This window comes from Notamacropus eugenii, chromosome 6 (assembly GCF_028372415.1).
Source record: "Notamacropus eugenii isolate mMacEug1 chromosome 6, mMacEug1.pri_v2, whole genome shotgun sequence".
In the NCBI taxonomy this organism is placed as follows: domain Eukaryota; kingdom Metazoa; phylum Chordata; class Mammalia; order Diprotodontia; family Macropodidae; genus Notamacropus; species Notamacropus eugenii.
The window spans coordinates 205,123,245-205,145,233 of record NC_092877.1 but is presented as its reverse complement, the minus strand read 5'-3'; the positions used below and the strand labels follow the sequence as shown (position 1 = coordinate 205,145,233).

At 38.7% G+C, this 21,989-nt stretch overlaps 1 protein-coding gene across 2 annotated transcripts in view; it reads right to left on the bottom strand.

Annotated features, from left to right (window-relative positions):
- The window catches only part of SH3RF3 (SH3 domain containing ring finger 3), a 617,431-nt gene that overhangs the window by 483,797 nt on the left and 111,645 nt on the right, over positions 1-21,989 (bottom strand). The window lies entirely within an intron of this gene.

Here is a 21,989-nt window from a genome sequence, read left to right as displayed (position 1 = left end):
TAGGCCCAGAGAGTTTAAGTGATTGCCCAGGGTTACACAGCTAGTAAGTGTCTGTGAACAGAACTGAACTCATGAACATGAGTCTTCCTGATTCCAAATCCAGTTTCTATCCACTGTGCCACCTAACTGCCCCTGAGAAAACTAAGGACTGGCAAAAGTCAGAAAGCTGGGACCATGGTCGGAGTGTGCATTTTAAGTATGCTTCATCTCCCCTATGTGTTGAAAGGAATAAGAAGATAAGCCCATTCAAAATGACAAATACTATAGCTCTAGTAGAAATCCTACGGACAGGGCATTATAAAACCCACATACTAGGAGTCAGAATATTTGGATTCTGGTCTTTGCTCTGTTAAAAACTAGCTGTCTGACTCTGGGCAAAATTACTTAACTGCCCTCCACATATTTCAATCTCTTCACCTATGAAGGACATACTTATCTCAACTGCTTCAGTGTTATTGGAAGGATTAAACTGTTCCTTATATTCTTAAAGCACTTTGTCTTTTTGAAAATAGCTTTAAACATGCTATTATAGGCTTACGTGGAAGCTAGAAAGCTAACAGCCCAGTAACTGGATATTATTACCACTAAAAGAACAAAACCATCACTAGTGTTCTGCTCAGCTCTAAATCTAGTATCCTGGGACCCTGCTGGTCCCAGGTTATTTACTTTGAAAGGCTTAAGAACTTTGACCATTGCAATGAGTCACACCAGTTCCAGGGGTCTGATGATGGAATATGTTCCTATACACCTCCTATAGAGAGGTGATAGATTCAAGATGTAGAATGAGACTAGAATATATTTTTGGACATGAGCAGTAAAGGAATTTATTTTGCTTGAATATGAGTGTATATGTATATGCGCGCACACACACACGTATATATATATATATGTATATATATATATATATATACATATATATATATATACATACACACACATAATATATTTATTACAAGGGTTTCTTCTTTTCTTTTCCAATGTGATGGGCAGGTAGGTAGGAGGGGGGAAGAAAACACATACTTGCTAATTGAAAAAAAAATTTTTTTTCAAAAGCAAGCAAAAACACTAAGTTTTTTTACTAAGTTTGTACTGGTTCTCTTACCCAAAAGGATGAATATTTAATAACAAGATAGTACTGCTAGAAGGGTGAAGAGATTTTATTTTGGCATGTGGATGAAAAGACCTATTATTTGGTTTTGTAGTTTTAGGTGGCCAGTAACACACATCCATTCATCTGTTCTTATATTTCTGCTTAATAGGCAGCATTTGAATGTGTTCCTATAGCAGGGAGAGGAAGTGGAAATCCATGCTCATTTTGAGCTAAGTATAACATTTTTCCTTTGAAGACTGTTTCCATAACAATACATCCTTCAACCTGAAGTCCATATTTCAAAGTAAATGAATATCCATTTCTAGGGAAGTAGGAGAAATCAACACCTTCTAAGTAGCAAAAATGAGGGCAGCTGAGATTTATAGAATCCAAACAGGAGACCTGACCAAGCTGAGAGAACCTGAATTTCCCCTTTGTGTGAATGTGTAACACAAATAATTTGCTTGGAGCTGCAAGTCTGTTGGGAAATGACCCAGGATGACTTCTAAGTCTGGCAGATACTTAGAGACAAAGAGCCTGAAATTTCCTTGGATGTCCTTTTTATAAATTTACAAAGCTGATAGAGATTTTGACACCAAATGCAGCTTTCAGAAGAGGATTAAAGAGCCCTAGATTGAGATGTGTAAGCTAACTTGGAGGTCATTTATGTCAATAATCTCATATAGATAAGGAAACAGCTCTAGAGAGACACATTGACTTGCCCAGAGTCACAAGGCTAGGAAGCAAAATAGCTAGAATTTGAACAGGAGTCCTCTGATTCGATATCTATCATTGTTTCCAAGCAAACGTTTTGCCTGCTTCATCTGTTGCCATAACCCATCTCCCACTCACCTGCTTATTCTCTAAGGAAACGCATGCAGCTGCACCAGGTATAACCAGAGCATCAAACTCAGGCAGGAGCTTTATATTCACATATTTCATTAAAAGCAGGTAAAACAGACACCAGAAAAAAAAGAATTCTCAGGAAAAGTGCTTTTACCAAGTTTTCCTGACTCCTCGATTTCTTTCTTTTTTTGCATGCTCAATACTTAGCCCCCTTACCTGACCACATAGTAAGCACCTATCAATTTCGCTTCTTTCTGCAATGTCTCCTGGATTCCATGCTCACCTACACAATCCATGGAACAGTAAGACAAGGCTATATGACATCCACAAAGCAAGCCAGGGAAGTTCAGTGCTTAAGAATGTTCTATTTCATTCCTATGGGTAACCCCAGGACCATATCTTTTGCCCTTCATCCTAGAAAAATATATACTATGGTCGCAAATCATTAATCAACATTTATTTATTAAGCACTGAATACGTGTGAGGTGCTGGCAATTTTTGCCGGCAACAAAAATGAAACAGTACCCGCCCTCAAGAAACTTCTATTCAGAAAGCATCACATACAAACAACAAAATTTATACAAAGTATATAGAGTTATCCCTTCCACATCACAATTTCCCCCTTCTGTTTCAATATATCACAGATCGGCATAAGAATTAAATGGGAATGTTGGTGGAGTTTTCTGGAAGCTGCAGACAACTCACAAAGGCCAGCAGATGATGCAGAAAAAGTTTAGAAACTCAGAAATTCATAAAATATATGTACAGTATTATATAATATCAACCCAAATTTTATAACAAAGTACTGCTAACAACCCATAAAAGAAGAAGAAAAAATTCAGACTTCTTCTCTGGTATGAAGGGAAAGTCAAAAAATTATGCATGGGTTTTCTAGATCGTGGGGGTATCATACCCCTAACCCTTGGGATGTGGAAGGGATGGCTGTACAGATAAAGCAAATGAGTGAGCATCCACTAGGGTAGACTAACTATGTAGCAAAGTAGAATTGGTCCTTTTAAAAAAAAAAGTGTCCAGAGATTGTATATAAAAGAATAAGCAATTTTTAAAAATCACATATTACTTCCATAAAAATATGTTTATTTCTGTACATAATATTCCTGCCTTGAGAAATCTTTTCCTTTAGGGTACCTGTACCTGGGCTTCATTTGAAATAATAACTAAAGAATACCCTAGAACCAAGGGCAACAACCCAGAGGAATAGGTAACACTAAAAACAATTATGTCTGAAAGTGTGCCTTGCATGCTTGAACCAAACCAACAGGGAAATTCCTAACAAGTCAGAGGAAAGCAAAGTCTCCCAGCAAGAGGTTCTGGCATGCACTTTCCCCACCTCCCTCCTTCACTTGCTACTCTAGCTCTCTCTTTCTCCCCGCCCTCCTCACTATACACACATCACAGTCCCCAGATTCTCCATCAACTTCCCTCATTAATCATTTGTATAACAGGCAAGACTTTGGGGCAGCCCTCGATTTAGAGAATTTCACTCATCTGTGTCATGTAGAGCCCATGCTCAGACAGAGTGATAAAGGCTCAATAGGAATGAAGCAAGATACTGCTTGCCAAGAACCACACAGACTTGGCCGGTGGACAAAACAAGGGGCCAAGGCAATGGAAATGAAAACAAGTGAGGAGAAAGAGAAAACCAACGTCCCTCTTTGGTCTGGGGATGGACTGGGGGATGGGAAGGAAAGAGAAGTATATGAGGGGAGAAGGAGTCTGGGGTAGGGATGAAGGAAACACCCAGAAGCCAATTTTTCAACAATCCAAGCAATTGAATGCTGGCAAAATAAAATATTTAAAACATGCTCTTGGTAGCTCTGCCACATTTCTAAGCTCTAGTGAAAGGCCTTTGACTCTTCAGTAAAATGGGGGAAGGGGGTGGTTACTGTTTTGCTTTAATTTAAAGTATTTCCACACGTTAAGAAACCATGAGATCCATCAAAGTAATGACCTCCATCAAAGTAGCGCGGTGTAAGGGATGGCTCAGGAAGAATTCTCTGACTTCTCTAAATGCCAGCAGAAGCACAAAACATGAATGAGAGGGGCATTTTCAGCCAGCTATAGAAATGTGCACCTGTTGGAGCTCCTGTTCCAAGTGTCAAAGAGATTATTTACGTATTATATCAGAATTACTCACCAGACAGGGGTTCCTCTGTGGTGGACCAGTAGGGGATCCTCACAAAGGGAACAGGGAATGTATAGGCTGAGAACAGAGGAACTTGTCCTAAGCAAGGCAGGAATTCAGAGGCACTGTAAATCTATTGCAGGGAGGATGGGGAGGGAGAGAAGTGCCCCATCTAAGTCACTGCATAAGCAAAGATCGTTTCCACTGGTCTATGAGATTCCAATGGCCTGACTGAACTTCATTATTAATTTTCTTCCAGAAAGGAAAGATTTCTACATGTCTCAGAAATTACTGAGGTTGTCTTACTAATAAAAAAAAAAAAAAAGCAAAGAATAATCCCTGTTTAGACATTGAATCAAATCACAGAGCTGGAACGGGATCTCAAAGGTCATCCATTTCTATCTCTCCCCCAGTTCTACACATGAGAAAACTGAGGCCCAGAGAGGAAAATGACTTGTCTAAAGTCACATTAGTAGTGATAGGGGTAGAATTTGAATTCTGGTCCTCTAGGTCCAAACATGGTGCCCTTTCTAGTGTGCCAGGACTCCAGACCCAGAAGCCCAGACATTTTAGGGAACTTTCAGAAATTTTTAAATCAACAGGAATCAAGCCTTCATTGATTTAAATAAATAACCATCACCACCACGATTAGTATAGCATCAGTATGGCTTTAACAGCCCAGGGGGTGGGGGAGGACAGGAAATTCATATCCATTGCTGTGCCATAGTTTTTCAGTGAAAGTTATAAAAAAGACCTTAGAACATCTAGCTGACTCCTCAGTGAGTTATCACCTTGCAGAACTTCTATAATCATTTCATTCTACCCTCAGGCACCTGTGGGGTTTTTTTTTTACTCCTCACTTCCGATGGATTAATTTTATTTATTGAACACCCATAAAACAATATAGGTAATAGAGCACAGAGAGGGGTCCCTGACTCCAAGAATTATTATGCTGAGCATTCAAAACATGAGAAATTAAAGAAACAATGTTTTTTTTTCCTTATTAGTATAACAGCCATCGCTACGGTGCGGTCCCCAGAGCTTTGTTCCACAGTACCAAATTTCAAGGATGCTGACAGGGTTTACACTGCTTCATACATGTAGAAACAACAAGGCTTAGCGCTTAGTATTAGTTAACTCATGAGTTTGCTAAAATATAAGTAAGAACAGGAAATTACTGGATGGCAAACTCCCCAAACCTAACCTATGCAAGGCCCTTGGCCTTCCACAAAGCCTCCTCCCAAGAGGCTTCTTAACAGTGTCTCAAACTGTCACCCTGTAATCATGAGCTGATACTCTGTCCAATCTTTCCCTACACAATGGAAAGTATTCTGCCACCTGCCCCAAGTACAAAAATTCCTAGTTAAAATTCTGAGCATATCGCTGTTTATGTATATTTTTCCAATCCCTAATCATAGGCCCTCTTTGACTTTGATCATAACCTTCTATCCCTTCCTGTCTTCCTCCACTCCTGGCCTCTCTCTTGCTGGATCATCATCCATCTTCTTATTCCCAAGGGCATGACTTGGGTACTGACCACTGTTCTCCTTTTGTCTCTCCCTCCTTGTGAGAGAGAGAGAGAAATGAAGTGAGGGTTAAAAATGCCCTAGAAACAAGGCCCCTCACATACGACACCACAGAGACCAAGTCATTAGACATGTTGCACCACCCATGGATGCTCCATTCCTTTAATTAGTGTTGGATAATGTAGACTTGGAAAACACATCCACTGTGGGGAGAGCTAGATCAGCATGAGTGGTGAGGAGGAGAAACATCTTATCCTAGATGGGACTATATAGCTATTGGAATGTATATTTATTATATGTATAAATAAAAATGAAACCAAAGGCACAAAGTGCTTGTCTCATCTGCCTGAAGAGATCACAGTGTTTTCATTATGTGACAAACGTCAATGGTAGAAAGACCATAACACTCTCTCTCCTACCAGGATACTCTGTTTAGCCTCAATCATTTTGACCCCTTATCACCTCCTTCTTATGAGGAAGACAATCCCCTCTTTTGAGTTAATCCCATTGAAAGAATCTGGACTCCACAGGACACACAGAAGATTCTGTCCAACATTTACAAAAAAAAAAAAAAAGTGGGGCATACACTCTAATCTAGCTGAAGGACCTAGTGAAAATTAACCAGCAAAGACCTAGTGGGCATACATTTAAATATATGGCCCAGGGAAGACTCACATGCTTTTAAACTTAAAGGAAATCATGTCTAAGGGGAGGCATCTCCCTAGACATTGCCTTTAACTTGTTAGTCAAAGCAAGAGCATCTGGCATCCAATGTCTTGTCTTTTCAAAGTTTGTATCCTTAACTACTGGCCACTTAGTTGTGCCACTGTCTTCCCCTTAACAGATTTCAATGACCCCAGAGACACTAAAAGTTAGAACTGATGAAGACGTTGCCGACCTTCATTTTCTATCTCATTCCTTATACTAATCTGAAAAACTATTAAGGACTCCCAAAGACCAAAATACATTCCCTTTGTCATCTCCATGAAAACTGAATTCATTAAAGGAGGAGACCCTATGACTATCATCTATGGCCTTGCTATAGCCATCAAGACATTTGACTTTCAGGGATCAGGGGAGATTGACAACTATTGGCCCCATAGAAACAGATCCTAATATGCATTTACACACATTGGCCAACCATCACCACCATCTATTTCCCTCATGCAGTGACTTATCTTGGTGGTTACAGAATCAAGGTGTCCAGAGAGAAAAAAAATCAATGGGTAACTCTCAGTCACTTTAATATCCAAATTTTAGCAGCTCTTAGGATATAGGGGTCCCTGTTCCTTGCCTCTCACCAATAGCTCTCTTAGAAATGAGAGGCATGGAAATGAGAAAATGATATGTGGGCCCTAGAGCAACCCCAAACCTGATTGGCTTGCCATTTCTGTCTCCTAAATATAGGACCTCAGAAATTCCTCAATTTGTCCCAGTTCTACCTGCACATCATAATCCTCTCTAGCCTCTCTAGATGACATTTAAAGACCTTCACTAGGATTAATGCTCACTGTAGTGAGAGGTGATGTAGAGCCCCCTTGGGCCCTGACAGACCCTCCCTGTCTTGTTTGTTCCTTTTTCAATGCATTGTTGGAATGGATGTTCCAGACCATTGGGAAGTTCCAAGATAAAGAAGAAGGTTTCTGACCCATTGTTGTTATGGGACACCCACAAAGGGAATCCTTGAAGTTTCCCCTAGTTATCCCAGGTGTGATATGACACTGCTTCTGTATCATCAAGTGAGATTAGGGAAGTGATGGCCCTTATTAATAGGTCCTAGGGACTTGCCATCATTATACTTTCTTTTCCCATTTTCATCTCTAGACAACCTGAATGGAAGACAGGTACTTGAAAATGACAACAAATTATCTAACAATCAAATACTGCAATTCCTTCACTTAATTTCTGTCTGCCTCCGTTTTCTCAACTGTGAAATATGGCTCAGAAGGGAGACTGGGAGGAACAGAAGAGACGGTATTTGTGAAGCACATAGTAGGTACTGAATAAATGCTTACTTGCTCCCTCCTTTCCACCCACCCTCCTGTGTAGACCAAGTAGACACAACTCCTAAGCAACAGTATAAGTATAAATGATTCACAAATCATTTCAGTCTCTGGGGCAGAGGCCCACAGGCTTAGCTCATCATACACTTATCCCCTTCCCTTCCCCTTTTCCCTTTGTTTGTGGTCTCTCCTTCAAAATTATCCTTACTTAACAATATGTCCACATACGGCATTCTCTTCCCTACTCCCACAACAACAGTAAAAAGTAAACTTCTGGAATTCAAGGTCTGCTTTCTATCTTTGTATCCCCAGAATCTGCCAGGGTACCTTGAACACAGTAGGCAATTAATAAGTGCTGCTAAATGAATAAACTTTGAGACTACATAAAATGTCAATTCATTCATTCACATCAAACAGATTCCTAACCTGTAAATAAATTGAGAGTAGATTGTATAATCATGAATTAGACAAATGAGGTAAGACCAACAAAGAAGAAAGAGAGACCTACTAGAAGGCAAGATGCATGTAGGCAGGAACTATGTTTCATTTAATCTTTCAATCTCCCCTAGCATTTAGAACTAAACTCTGAAGTTTGTCAGGGTTTGCTGTTGAGCTAAACAAACATAGGAACTGTTAACGTGAGAGTTTTATGGAATGCCCAACTCGTTGTCACTCCATTCACATCATTAATCCTAGATCTGTTTATTTCCAAACATTTATGAAAACAACTTTGCATACTACAAATTCACCTTAAGTTCTGCTTTGGAAAGTAATCATGGTTAAGTAAAACAGATGCTGCTCTCAGCTCCAGTGTTGCTTGTTGTTCAGTCATTTCAGTCTTGTTTGACTCTTTGTGACCCCATTTGGGATTTTCTTGGCAAAGATACTAGAAAAGTTTTCCATTTCCTTCTCCAGATCATTTTACAGATAAGGAACTGAGGTCAGGTTTAAGTGACTTGCCCAGGGTTACAGCTAGTAAGCGTCAGAGACTGGATTTGAACTCATGAAGATGAATCTTCCAGATTCAAAGCCCAGGTCTCTATCTACTGTACCACCTAGCTGCCCTATCAGCTATCAACTGACTTATTTTTGAGAGCTTGATTTGTGGAGTTGTCTGCTAAAATGTTCAAGAAGATGGGCTCTTAGTTGAAAAGTGCAGGGTGGATGTAAAAGATGTGAAAAGTAAAAGGAAACCCAACCCCTCCTCCAATTGAGGTGTTTGATCACTGATTCAAGCATGTAATACTTGATCTATCATGGACCCAGAAGGTAAGAATCTAACAGAGCTTCCCAGGCACATTTTCCTAGAATTCTCACCAGGTGACTAGCCAGTTGAAGGGGAAAAACAGAAGGTTTGCAAGTACAGTTTGTATAGTATGGGAATTCTTGGAAATTCCATATGCTGTTTGCTCTTGGAAGGAACCTGCTATGGATGGTAGCTAGCGTAAAGCAGCATGTGGCACAAAATAAGATCTCCAGGATCAGCCAAATGAACTACTTCACATTATAAGTACAAACTTTGCTGGAACCAAGGGACTTATGTTGGAGAGATTAATATAACAAGGTATTTACAAGAGTCAAAGAACAACAACATAAAAACAGGTGGGCTCTTTATGGAAGCAATGTACATGAAACCCATTAGTGCAACTCGAGTAAATATAATGTTTAAATCACAAGATTCCCTCCCCATCTGTTGTTGTTCTGAAAGTTTACAGTTTGAGGACTCTTTTGCTAAGCTGCATATTTTATAGGTCATCTAGTTTCATTGATCTTTGTCAGAATATTCTTGTTTGATATAGCAACATCCCTTCTCTTGGATTAGATCTCCTTTCCTGATTTTTATCTTTGCTGTTTCCTTTGGAGAAGGAGACACTCATTGTTTTCCCTCAGTTACCAAAATCCAATCCATTCTCCTTAGCACGTCTATGCTCTAAGTTCCAAAAACACTTAAGAAGAAATGATGGGTTATTTGTAAAGTGTCAAGAAAAGGAAATAACAGCCTAATTTGAAAGATGCAAGATAGGAAGTAACTCCTAAATATCCAGCATACTTTAATCTGTAATGACACAAGGCATTTAATAGTACTACAAGGAATTTTAATAGTGCCAGAATTTTGTTGTTGTTTTTATTGAGTTGGGGATGGGGTGTATGGCTGCTAAAATCACAAGAGAGACATGTCAATAAAGGTTTTACATTCAATGTGGGTTGAACCAGTCCTGGTTCTACTATTCACTACTTGGATAACCTTAGATAAAACACTTTGCCTCTCTGATCTCCTTATCTCCTCCTCTCTAGAATCCTCTCGAGCTTTAAATTTTTTGATTCTTTGGGACCCAAATTCTTTTTTTTCAATTTATTTATTTTTAGTTTTCAACATTCGCTTCCATAAGTTTTAAATTTTCTCCCCCTCCCCAAGATGGCATATACTCTGATATGGGCTCTGCACATACATTCCTACTAAACACAGTTACTTGTTAGTCATGTTACATAGAAGAATTATAATGAATGGGAAAGAACATGAGAAAGAAAAAAAGAAAAATAAAATAAAACAAAAACAATTAGCCTACTTCCCTCTGCATTTTGACTCCACAGTTCTTTCTCTGAATGTGGATGTTCCATTAGTAGTCATTTGAAATTGTTTTTAAGGTCCTTGCATTGCTGAGAAGGGCTAAGTCTATCAAAATCAGTCCTCACACACTGTGGCTGTTTCTGTGAACAATGCTCTCCTGGTTCTGCTCTCTTCACTCAGCATCAGTTCTAAAAAGTCTTTCTAGGATTTCCTGAAGTTCACCTGTTCATCATTTCTTATAGCACAATTATAATCCATTACATTCATATACCACAACTTGTTTAGCCATTCCCCAACTGATGTGCACCCCCTCAATTTCCCATTCTTGGCCACCACAAAGAGAGTTGCTATAAATATTTTTATACATGTGGGTAGGACTCAAATTCTGCTAGTTACTTCACAGTAACTGCTTAATACTTCTCCAAATTTAGCTAAGGACACTACTACTGTCTTTCATATGATTATGACATTTTCCTGGTACAAGGCAGTGCTAGATAAGCGCTTGGCTCACCAGAGCCGTTACCCAGCCCCTGTCCTAAGCTCCTAATATTGAGAGTCATGGAGAGTAATTGTGAGCAATTCCAATAGCTTCACACAATTGACCCTAAAAGGAGGCAAGAAAGAAAGAAATTGTGGGAAGAGGAGAGCAATCAAAAGCACTTTGAAGTCTTTGGACTCATGGGTGGTGATGGTGCCAGTGAAGAAGCATATCACTTGGGTTCTGTAGAGACAGCAGAAGACTTTGAAATTCACCTGGATTCAACCTGTTATTAGGAGAGAGCTTCCTAGAAATTAATCACCATCATCCCACTTCATTTATATGTCACTTCAAGGTATACAAAATGTGTTTTAGATGCATTATCTTAGTTGACAAGGAAACTATGCATGTTTGTTTGATGGGTAGGATTCCATGGGGCCAGAAATCATCAGTAAATATAGCATGAAGGAGAAAGCAAGATCAGAGTTCCTTGTTTGGAACTATGTTAAAGTGGAAAGCAGGGAAAAGAAAGTGTCTTTTGACAAAATGAAAAACCTCTGAGAAGCTGTAGGGAAACAGAGACAGAAAAAAGAGCTGCAGTTCCCAGATGGCCAGAAGTTCTGTAAAGGGGAATGGTGACAAGGGATAATTAACTTCAGGTGCCCACACTGGGAATGTGTAATAGCAATGACCTCAACATACACAGGTGGGCCTGCTGTACAGGTTCTTAGATCTCCTTTTCTAAAAGGAAAGCAACTTTTGAGGGGTCAACAATCACTTTAATCAAGCACATGCATCATTCACTTAGTTCAGAGGGAAAAAGCACCCTGAACTTCAGAGAAAATACAAACAGAGAAATAAAGATCAACCAACAGACAGGGCTTCCAACTATCTGACCATAAGCAACATATATATCACAGCCAACAGACAGGTCCAACCGTCTGATGATACATAAGTAGTTACCAGAGAGAGAAGCACCAACATCTGGGTTTTCAAAGTCAAGGGCTCCTTAGTGGCTACCCAGAGTCTCCTCTGGCCAAACAAACACTTCCAATGAGTAAGCTCCAAAACAAAATCTCACCTCAGAGTATTTATACACTTTTCAGAGCCAGAGGAGAGGACCCTCTGGCCCAGTGCCTCAATAGAAATTAGCAAAAGGTGTGGGCCTTCCAATAAAAAAAAAATCTCCCCTAATCAAGCTTTCTTTAATGGGCAGGCCCATTAATGAGTGGGAAAGATTTTTAACTCTTATTCACATTACAGGATGAAAGCCTAAGTTAAGGATACATTCTGAAGTGACACATTCTAGGTAAAACCTGCTAGAAGAACCCAACCCATAGCATAATTGAAGCTAAAAAAGCTTCTAAGAGACAGTTTCCCAGAAGATGTTATTATTCTCCATAAGCTCTGTTGTGTTCCTGTTTGTTCTCTTTGATCTACAAGTAAAACTGACTGTGTTCTTTTGTTTGTTTGTTTAGCCTCGTGAATTGTGTTTTTGCAAAGAGAGCTGGTGACCACACATTGCATAGTATCAGATCACCAATTCCAAATTTGTTTGAGAAGAGGCAATGAAGAAAACAAAAAATTTCCTCAAAAACATCTAGACAGTTTTTTCGTCATTTGAGAACTTCTTACCCAAGGGTTGTTTTAATCCTTTTCAAAATATTTTACATATATTGTCACCTAATAATAAAATTTCAAAAATGGAAGAGACCTTGACAATTGTTTGTCCAACCCATAGTTGAAAAAACTTCACTATAACACACCTAACTAGAGGTCACCTAGTCTTTGCATACCTTCATTGACAGAAACCCCAATAACTTTAAAATTAGTCAATTCACTTACAAAGTTTTTTCCTTATATAAAGCCTAAATCTCCAACTTAATAACTTCTGCCCAGTGATCCTAGTCTTGATTCTCAGGGGCCAAACAGAACAAATCTGATTCTTCTTCCACATGATAATCTTCCAAGCGCCTGGAGTCAGCTATCAAGTCCTTGGGTAATTTTTTTTCTTACCCAGTTTAAATATCCCTACTCCCTCCAAGTAGTTCTCATAAAGCAGGAGCTCAAGCTCTTTACCATTTTCGGTGTGCTGCTTTGGATCCTCTTAAGCTCATCAACAGCCTTCCTAAACTGGTTGCCAGAACTAGATGTAATGCCCTACTCTTAGTCCAACCATGACTGTTACAGAAAGATTATCACCCCCTAATTTCTGAAAGTTATGCCTCTCAACATAGACCAAAATCACATTAGCTTTTCTTTATGCTATATCATAAAATTGTTGTTTGTTAAACTAAAGCCCCCAAATATTTTTCACAGAAACTATCATTTACCTATGCCCCTCCAATTTTGTACTTGGAAGTAAATCTTTTCCAAATCAAAAATAAGATCTGATTTTTTTCACCTATTAAATTTCACTTTATTTGATTCAGCCCTTAGCCTGAAGATCACTTTGGATCCTGATTAAAAGCCAGCTATCTAGCCCTCTAAGATTGGTCATCTGACATTTGAAATTTTTCATTTGACAATTTGAAAAACGTGCTATCTCTGCTTTTATCCAAGTAATTGATAAAATAATTGAGTAAAACAGCCATGCATAGATCCTTGGGTTCTCCATCACAGACAAGGAATTTTAAACAATTACTCTGAGTTCAGCTATTTAACCAGTCTTGAATCCTCTGTGTGATCATCTACCTTGCAGTTTATCTATCTTTTCCACAAAAAAATATGAAATATTTTATGAAATATTTTACCAAAAATCTAGGCAAACTATAACTTCAGTATTCCTCTGATCTGCCAGTTTAATAACCCTAACTGGAAAAAAGAAAAGGCAATAAGGTTGACCTGGCTTAAACTGATCTTAATGAAGTCATATTGGTTATCTGTGCTCACACTCCTTCTCTTTTTTAGACATCCACTAGCCATATATTTAAAATCATATTCTAGAATTTTGCCCACAATTGAAGCCACTCTTGTTGGCCTATTGTTTGCAGACTCCACTCTCTTCGCTCTTTTTGAAAGGTAGGACAACAATTTCTCTTCTCTAGTCCTAAAGCATCTCTGTCATTCTCCTTGACCTTTCTGTTGTCATTGAGGGTAGCTCAACAATTACAATTTCCTGTCCTTTCTATACCCAGGGGATCTGAAGTCATTCAGGGTCAATAGCTGCTCTTTTAATATCTCCTTACTTATTTTAGATATCAGTCATCTTTATTCTGCTCTTCCTAATCCAAAAAGTCATTCTCTTTGGTAAAATAAAAAAGAAAAATCAATGTTTAACAACCTTGCCTTCTTGAGTTGTAAATTATGGTATTAACATCCATCCATCCACCTCCAGCAGAAGTCCTATCTCTTTTCTGATCTCGCTGTTTTCCCCAACATAGCTTAAAAACAAAAGCAAAACTTTTTATCATCAGTTTTCCTTGTTAGCCTCAGTTCATCCTGAGCTTTAGCACTCCTGACACCTTTTCTACTGCACCATGTCATGCTTTTATATTTATCCTCTGTTGCCTGCCCTTCCCTCTTCTGTACATATCTTTTAAAATTCCAAGTTGGCTAGTGAGTTCCATGTGCATGCACATAAGTCTCTACACACACGTCCTATGTTTTCCCTTCACTCAAATTGTTTCCCTTTGTCCTTTTAGAATGTTATTCTTCAGTTTTCTATTCTTTCTGGTCTGATGTTTCTTGTATGATTTTGGTCACTCAAGCTAAAGTTGCATCTGATGTTAGAAAAAAATCACCTAACTTCTACTTGATAGATGATGTTGGCACAAGGAGGTGAAGTTACTTATCCAAGCCCACACAACTACTAACTATGTTATAGTGAGGGAACTAGAACCCAGGATTCTTGATTCTTAATTGAGGTCCTTTCCACTACAGTATATTGCAGGTGACTCAAATCACAGCGTGAGGTCCATAACTCTTTGAGGAGATGGCTTAACAGCCAACAGATCTCCTTCTAAGGAAAGTTTTCTGAATGATTCTCCTATATTTTAATGTCTCCAATTTTATTCCCTTTTTCCTTTTTTCTTGAACCAACCTAATCAGTTCCACTCCCTCCTTAATATTGTGGTTTAAACCCCAAGACTCTTATGCCCTGGTTATTAGGAATTCACTTGGGGGTTGTTCAGGTTTTGTTTTCCCTTGTCAAGGCTCAAAATGAAATGTTATCCAATGAGAATTTGAAATCTCCTATTCCCAAAGGCACTGATGCTTATTCAAAGTCCTTTCCTGGGGTATTTGCATGTGATTCTAATTGAGAATCCCTCCCCCTCTTCCATCTCCCTATTAGCCTATCTATTAGCCTATCCATATCCAACTCCTTCAGCCTGTTTCTGCTAGAGATTCATTTTCAGAAGAGAGTCAGGGAATAGGGATTGCACACTTAGCAATCAAAAGTGGCAGGCAAGCTGAAATCCTACAAAACCCCACAGATCACCAAATCTAGTAACATCAGTGCATACATATTATTCTGAATTGTCACCTAGTCAAATTATGCCAACATTTTTGTTTGCTGAATGACAGTCAGGGTGGGAGGGCATGAATAAATCAGCTTTTCATAACATTGAGTCATTCTGGTTGCTTCCCCAAAATTCCTTCTCATTTTTGTCAGCATCTCTGGACTTCAGAAGCTGATGTGAGGCCTTGAGTAGCATGCCTGCAAAGGAGTGGAGACAGGGTAGGAAAAAGAGGAGAAACAGTCCTTGGTTTTTGTCACAGTTGTTTTCATTTTTCATAGGGCCATGCAGTCTTCCAAGCTCATCTCTCACTTATTATCCATGATTACCCTAGGTTTCTTTCCTAATAGCCTTCCTCACAATAAATAATTGTGTTAGACTGTTCCTCCTTTCCACTCTAGCCATAATCATTTCACATTTTTCCTAGATGAATCTCATGCTATTTCCTGCCCATATTTCTAACCTCTCCAGGGTTTTTTTCCTGCCTTCACTGGTGTTTATAACACCTCCCAATTTAGCATCATCTGTGAATTTCATTAAATTACTGTTTACTGTGTCTTCCAGCATCATTAATAAGGATATTAAACAAAACTCAGGCTTGGATCCCTACGGCAAACTGCTGGACACCTCCTCTCTCCATGAAATCCTGTCATTTATCATCACCACTTATAGCTCTTCAGTCAGTTTTCAATCCACATGACAGGGCTCATCTTCCTATCCATTTGAGAATCATTCAAAGAATCTTTCCTTTTAAGGCCCCACAAAGTAGAATGAACCAGTTATGTTAATCAGAGGAGAATGGCACGTTCTCTATAGGGCGTCAGAACAATGGAAGTTATATTATCAAGAACCACAAATAAGTTTTTTATTTCAACATCTTCTATAATATTTCATCTATGCTCTCCCCCCAAAAAATCAACTTTCACAAAAAAATCTTAGAGGGAAAAAAATGAAACGGTAGCTTATTCTCCAAATGATTTTTGTTTTCATGGTATCCCGTCTTGGGCCTTTTAAAAAAAAAGGCCTTTTATATGTTGTGGTTCATGCTTAAGAAATGGCTACTTTTTACCAGAGGAACAGCAATTTCATTCACTCCCAGCAATTCTCCCTGTCTAAACACCAAGAGAAACCCAAGGCATGCTTTAGGAAAACAAAACTTCTACACTGTAAAAATCACACCCATATAGCCTGCCAATCTCCCTCCACACCCTTTCTCCAAGGCACCGTGCCGTAAAAGTCTTCAGAACCACTGAGCCAGAGAATTTGCAAATGATCTCATGGCTCCAACGAGACCTTTTCCTCCTGCACATGGGGAAAAGCGTCATGGAAAGCCCATCCATAAATCTCCCAAGCTTGTATAACTTTTCAAGCTCTTCATAACCTCAGGTGTCAACCTCTCATTTTTCAGTTTATATTATCCTACTACACCCTAATTAACCCAAGTCTATTATAGTTGTCAGATGAGAGATTGTAGGATCACAAACTGGAGAGCTAGAAGGTACTTCAGATGCCATCTGTTCCAACCCCCTTCATTTTTTAGCTAAGGAAACTGAGATTCTGAGAGGCTAAGCAACTTGTTAAGGGTCATTTGGCTAGTGACTGCCAAAGGTGGAATTTGAACCCAGGTATACAAGACTTTTAAGTTCAACACTCTAACAACTATGATACAATGCCTCTTATTAGTGGCCTGAGCTTTAAACCATTCCTATATAACCACTATACATAAATTCTACAGCAGGAAATATGACATGCCTTTTTAAATCAGTTAATGTGTGCTACATAGAGGCAAAAGAAAAGATGGACAAACAACAACCCTAACTGATCATTAAGACAGGCAAGTTGAAGTGCATCCTTGTCTGCTGATATCTTGTGAACTCTACTTAAGTCTGAAAAGCCCTCCAATTGTAGCATTTTATTTTACAAGAAGGGAAAAGCTCTGGGGGTGCATGTACCTCTGGAAGTTATTCCCCCCAAAGCTCATAAAATACCTGCAAAAAATGACTCTACACAAATTTTAGAGCAGCAGAAGCCACAAAACGACAGAGTGAAAGAGATTTCTAGCCCAAGGCAGCCTGGAAGGCCAACAGAAAAGGTCTATCACACTAGGCATGGAGCAGAGCAAAGTCCAGCCTTGACCACACCATGGCAAGGACAGGACTGGAGTGGCCTTCAAGGCATCACTGGGAGTAGTTCGGGGTTCCAGATTCCTCAACTCACAAATGCCAAAGACACCTTCAAAGGTCAGTGAGAAGGCTCTTTGACCTGAGTTAGAAGGGAATGCAGTGGTCTAGCCCTGGCCCTAGGAAGTAGCAGCTTTCGCTGTTGGAACCCTGGCCTAAAGACCCTAGGGGAATTGAGCAGCTGATCTGGATCTCAGCCCTAAGTGGTAGCCCTGGAGTGAGGAGGAGTGCTGGCTGGTGTAGTGGAGCTGGTGGAGGCTCTAGAGAGGGAAATCTGCTCAAAGACCAAAGCGCAGGACAGGAGAGGAGCAAATTGCTCTCCCTTGATTGTACCACCTTGGTGGAACTGAGAACTTACAGGTCCCCAGAGTATACCCTCCTCTTGACAAAGAACTCAAAAGTCAAGTAACTGACTGAGAAATTGCCCAAAACAGGGGAAAAGACAAAGACAATAGAAGGTTACTTTCTTGGTAAGCAGGTATTTTCCTCCATCCTTTTGGATGAGGAGGAACAAAGGATACCATTAGAGGAAGACACCAAAGTCAAGGCTTCTGCATCTAAAACCTCCAAAATATATATGCAGTGGTCTCAGGCCATAGAAGAGCTCAAAAAGGATTCTGAAAATCAAGTAAGAGAAGTAGAGGAAAAATTGGGAAGAGAAATGAGAGCAATGCAAGAAAATCATGAAAAATGAGCCAACAACTTGCTAAAGAATACCCCAAAAAATGCTGAATAAATTAACACATTTAAAAATAGACTAGCTGAAATGACAAAAGAGGCCCCAAAAAACCAATGAGGAGAAGAATGTTTTAAAGCGCAGAATTAGCCAAATGGAAAAGGCAGTTCAAAAATTCACTGAAGAAAATAGTTCTTTAAAAATTAGAATGGAGCAGATAGAAGCTAATGACTTTATGAGAAACCAAGAAATACAAAACAAAACCAAAAGAATGAAAAAATAAAAGACAATGTGAAATATCTCATTGGAAAAACAACTGACCTGGAAAATGGATGCAGGAGAGACAATTTAAAAATATGGTGCTACCTGAAAGCCATGATGAGAAAAAAGCCTAGACATCTTTCATGAAATTATCAAGGAAAACTGCCCTGATCTTCTAGAAACAGAGGGTAAAATAAATATTAAAAGAATTCACCAATCACCTCCTGAAAGAGATCTGAAAAGAAAAACTCCTAGGAATATTGTAGCCAAATTCCAGAGTTCCCAAGTCAAGGAGGAAATATTGCAAGCAGCCAGAAAGAAATAATTCCAGTATTTTGGAAATACAATCAGGATAACACAGGATCTGGCAGCTTCTACGTTAAGGTATCACAGGATTTGGAATATGATATTCCAGAAGTCAAAGGAACTAAGATTAAAACCAAGAATCACCTACCCAGCAAAACTGAGTATAATACTTCAGGGGAAAAAATGGTCATTCAATGAAATAGAGAACTTTCAAACATTCTTGATGAAAAGACCAGAACTGAAGAGAAAATTTGACTTTCAAACACTAGAATCAAGAGAAGCATGAAAAGGTAAACAGGAAAGAAAAATCATAAGGGACTTACCAAAGTTGAACTGTTTACATTCTAACATGGAAAGATAATATTTGTAACTCTTGAAACTTTTCTCAGTATTTGGGTAGTTGGAGGAATTATACACACACACACACACACACACACACACACACACACACACACATAGACAGAGGGCACAGAACGAATTGAATAGGAAGGAATGATATGTAAAAAAAATAAAATTAAGGGGTAAGAGAGGAATATATTAGGAAGAGAAAGGGAGAAATGGAATGGGGCAAATTATCACTCATAAAAAAGTCAAGAGAAAGCTTTTTCAGTGGAGGGAAAAAGGGGGAGGTGAGAGGGAAAATGTCAAGCTTACTCTCATCACATTTGGCTTAAGGAGGGAATAACATGCATACTCAATTTGGTATGAAAATCTATCTTACGCTACAGAAAAGTGGGGGAGGAAGGGATAAGTGGGGTGTGGGCAGATGATAGAAGGGAGGGCAAATGAAAGGAGGGAGTAATTAGAAGTAAATACTTTTGGAGAGGGATAAGGTCAAAAGAGAGAATAGAATAAAGGAGGAGCAGGATAAGATGGAGGGAAATATAGGTAATATTTCACAATATGACTGTTATGGAAGTCTTTAGCAAAACTACACATATAAAGCCTATATTGAATTGCTTGTCTTGTCAGTGGGGATGGATGGGAAGGGAGTAAGGGAGAGAAGTTAGGACTCAAAGTTTTAGGAACAAATGTTGAGAATTGTTTTTGCATGTAACTGGGAAATAAGAAATACAGGTAATGGGGTATAGAAATCTATCTTGCCCTACAATAAAAGAGAGAAAATGGGAATAAGGGAAGGGAGGGATGTGAAAGAAGGGAGGGCAGATTGAGGGAAGGGGTAATCAGAATGCAAGGTGTTTGGGGGTGGGGGAGGGGAGAGATGGGGAGAAAATTTGTAACTCAAAATCTTGTGGAAATGAATGTTGAAAACTAAAAATAAATAAATAAGTTGGGGGGGGGGGGAGGAGAAGGTAAAAGCTCCAATTTAACCAACATTTAAGTACCTATGTACAAGGTATTTTATGACACAATGAATGCTTAAAGACAAAACTTGATATTTGTGATGATAAGAACTGAAGTGGAGTAATAGGCATCTAAAATAAAGGATTCCATCCCCTCCCCATCCTTACAGATGACAGAATACATCATGTTAACACTTAGGTCAGTCAACCATCCCCTTAGCTGATGTAGTATCTTCATTTGAAGTCTGCTTTGACACTAGAAAGCAGAAATACTTCAGGAGGCTCTTTGGTAAGTCAAGGATAAATGATCACTTAAAAGGAACTCACTTAAAATGGAGACCAGCAATTTATTGTAAATAATAAAAGAAGACAAATTGGGACTTTATCTTGAAAAATGAAACTAAAATGATGAAATTAAGTTTATTTTATGCAGAACAAATTTAAGGTTGTAATTCCTACGATGTTTTTACTAATTCTTAGAAAGAAAAAGAAAATACATCAGGTGTTAGTCATGTTTTTGAAGTTACCTACAAAAATTGTGTGATAGTATGATACGACATTCTTCACTGACATGATTCACTTCAGATTTGACTTTCACATCGCTATTATAAAGAAGCTTTTTGTTACAAAATACTGAATGTTACATTCATTTTTTTCTAACGGTCTCTATTAAAACTTTGAAAGTCAAATCATTTTCCTTTGAGGTATCTGCGACCAATGAGGAGACACTGACCAATAAAGGTATATTGGCCGGATGGGCAGGTACAGAGTTCTGTGTTTTAAATCAGAGAAATATTTGAATGGGGATTAATTTTAAAAGGTCTATTCATTTGTGAGTATTTTCACATCATAGCCATATTTGCTTCTCTTCATTTGGAGGCAGCAAGATAGCATACAGAAAGTGGAAATCAAAGTTGAGAAAGCCTAGTTCAAGTCCTACATTGGACATATACTGGCTATGTGACCTTAGCAGCATCAGTTAATCTCTCAGTGACAGAGGCAACTTTGTATAATTTCATAAGGATTTCCTCTGCATTGGTAGGAAGAAATCTCCTTCTTGAGAGTTCCCCAAACCTATTAAATTAAAATTGCAGACCCAAATGAAGGACAGCCCAATACTAGTGGGGCCTCAGACAATGAATGCCTGGATAACAAAGATCTCCTGTTCCTCTAAAGTATTTTCCTCATATAACACATGTATTCTCCAAGGGTCATGTATGTTAGGATAGACACAATTCTCCTTAGAAGAGAGGTAAATCCATAACTCTTACGAATTATTCAGAGTATATATGACTTTCTCCTGGGAACCTCTAAGCTGCTTTTCACATTTGAATCATCCATTTGGGATAGAGACTCTGAGAGAAGGTGCCCCTTTCCCTCAGTTCCAAAACTTGTCAAAGATTGATTCAACTGACATTGTAAATTTGCACATCACCATACTTGTTCTATTAAACAACAGTAACAAAAAGAACTGAGAACCTGAACCAAAGCCTCAGCTCTGGTTGTCTTAGGCATGACCAACAAAAGACTTCCATGATGGGAAGCAAGGACTTGCAACTAACAGTAACTTTGGTCGATTTTTCTTCTAAGCCACATATTCAAGCCCAAAATTTTTCCCCAAAAAACCCTTAAGTATTACAAATTAAAAGGTTACAGGAAATAAACCAAAATCCTAACATATAGGAGAACCTCAGAGAGGAAAAACAAGGAGAGAAGGAAAAAGAATAACACATCTATATTTATTTTAAAAGATTCTAAAAATAAGTAATACTAAATTAAGTCCTTCACTTAAGATCAACTCCAATGCCTCATCATGACATGGAAGTAACTTTGTGTTCTCTAGCAGGTTTAACCAAACTGAAAAGGCTTAGGATATATAAATCTTGGGGCGGACAATCATCCCAAAGCTATTCAAATTATGTTAAGATACAAAGTCATGTTTTGCGGAGACTTTTGTCCATCACAATTCACTAAACTATTTACCAGAGCATGAAGGGACTAGAATTTGCACTGAAAGAGAAAGTACTCACTCCAGTGAACTTTTGAAATATTAAATTCATTTTAGGGTTTATTTAAGGAAAGATATAAAAAGATGTCACTTTCCTTATCAAAAAACCTTACAAGGCTGTCCACTGACTACAGAA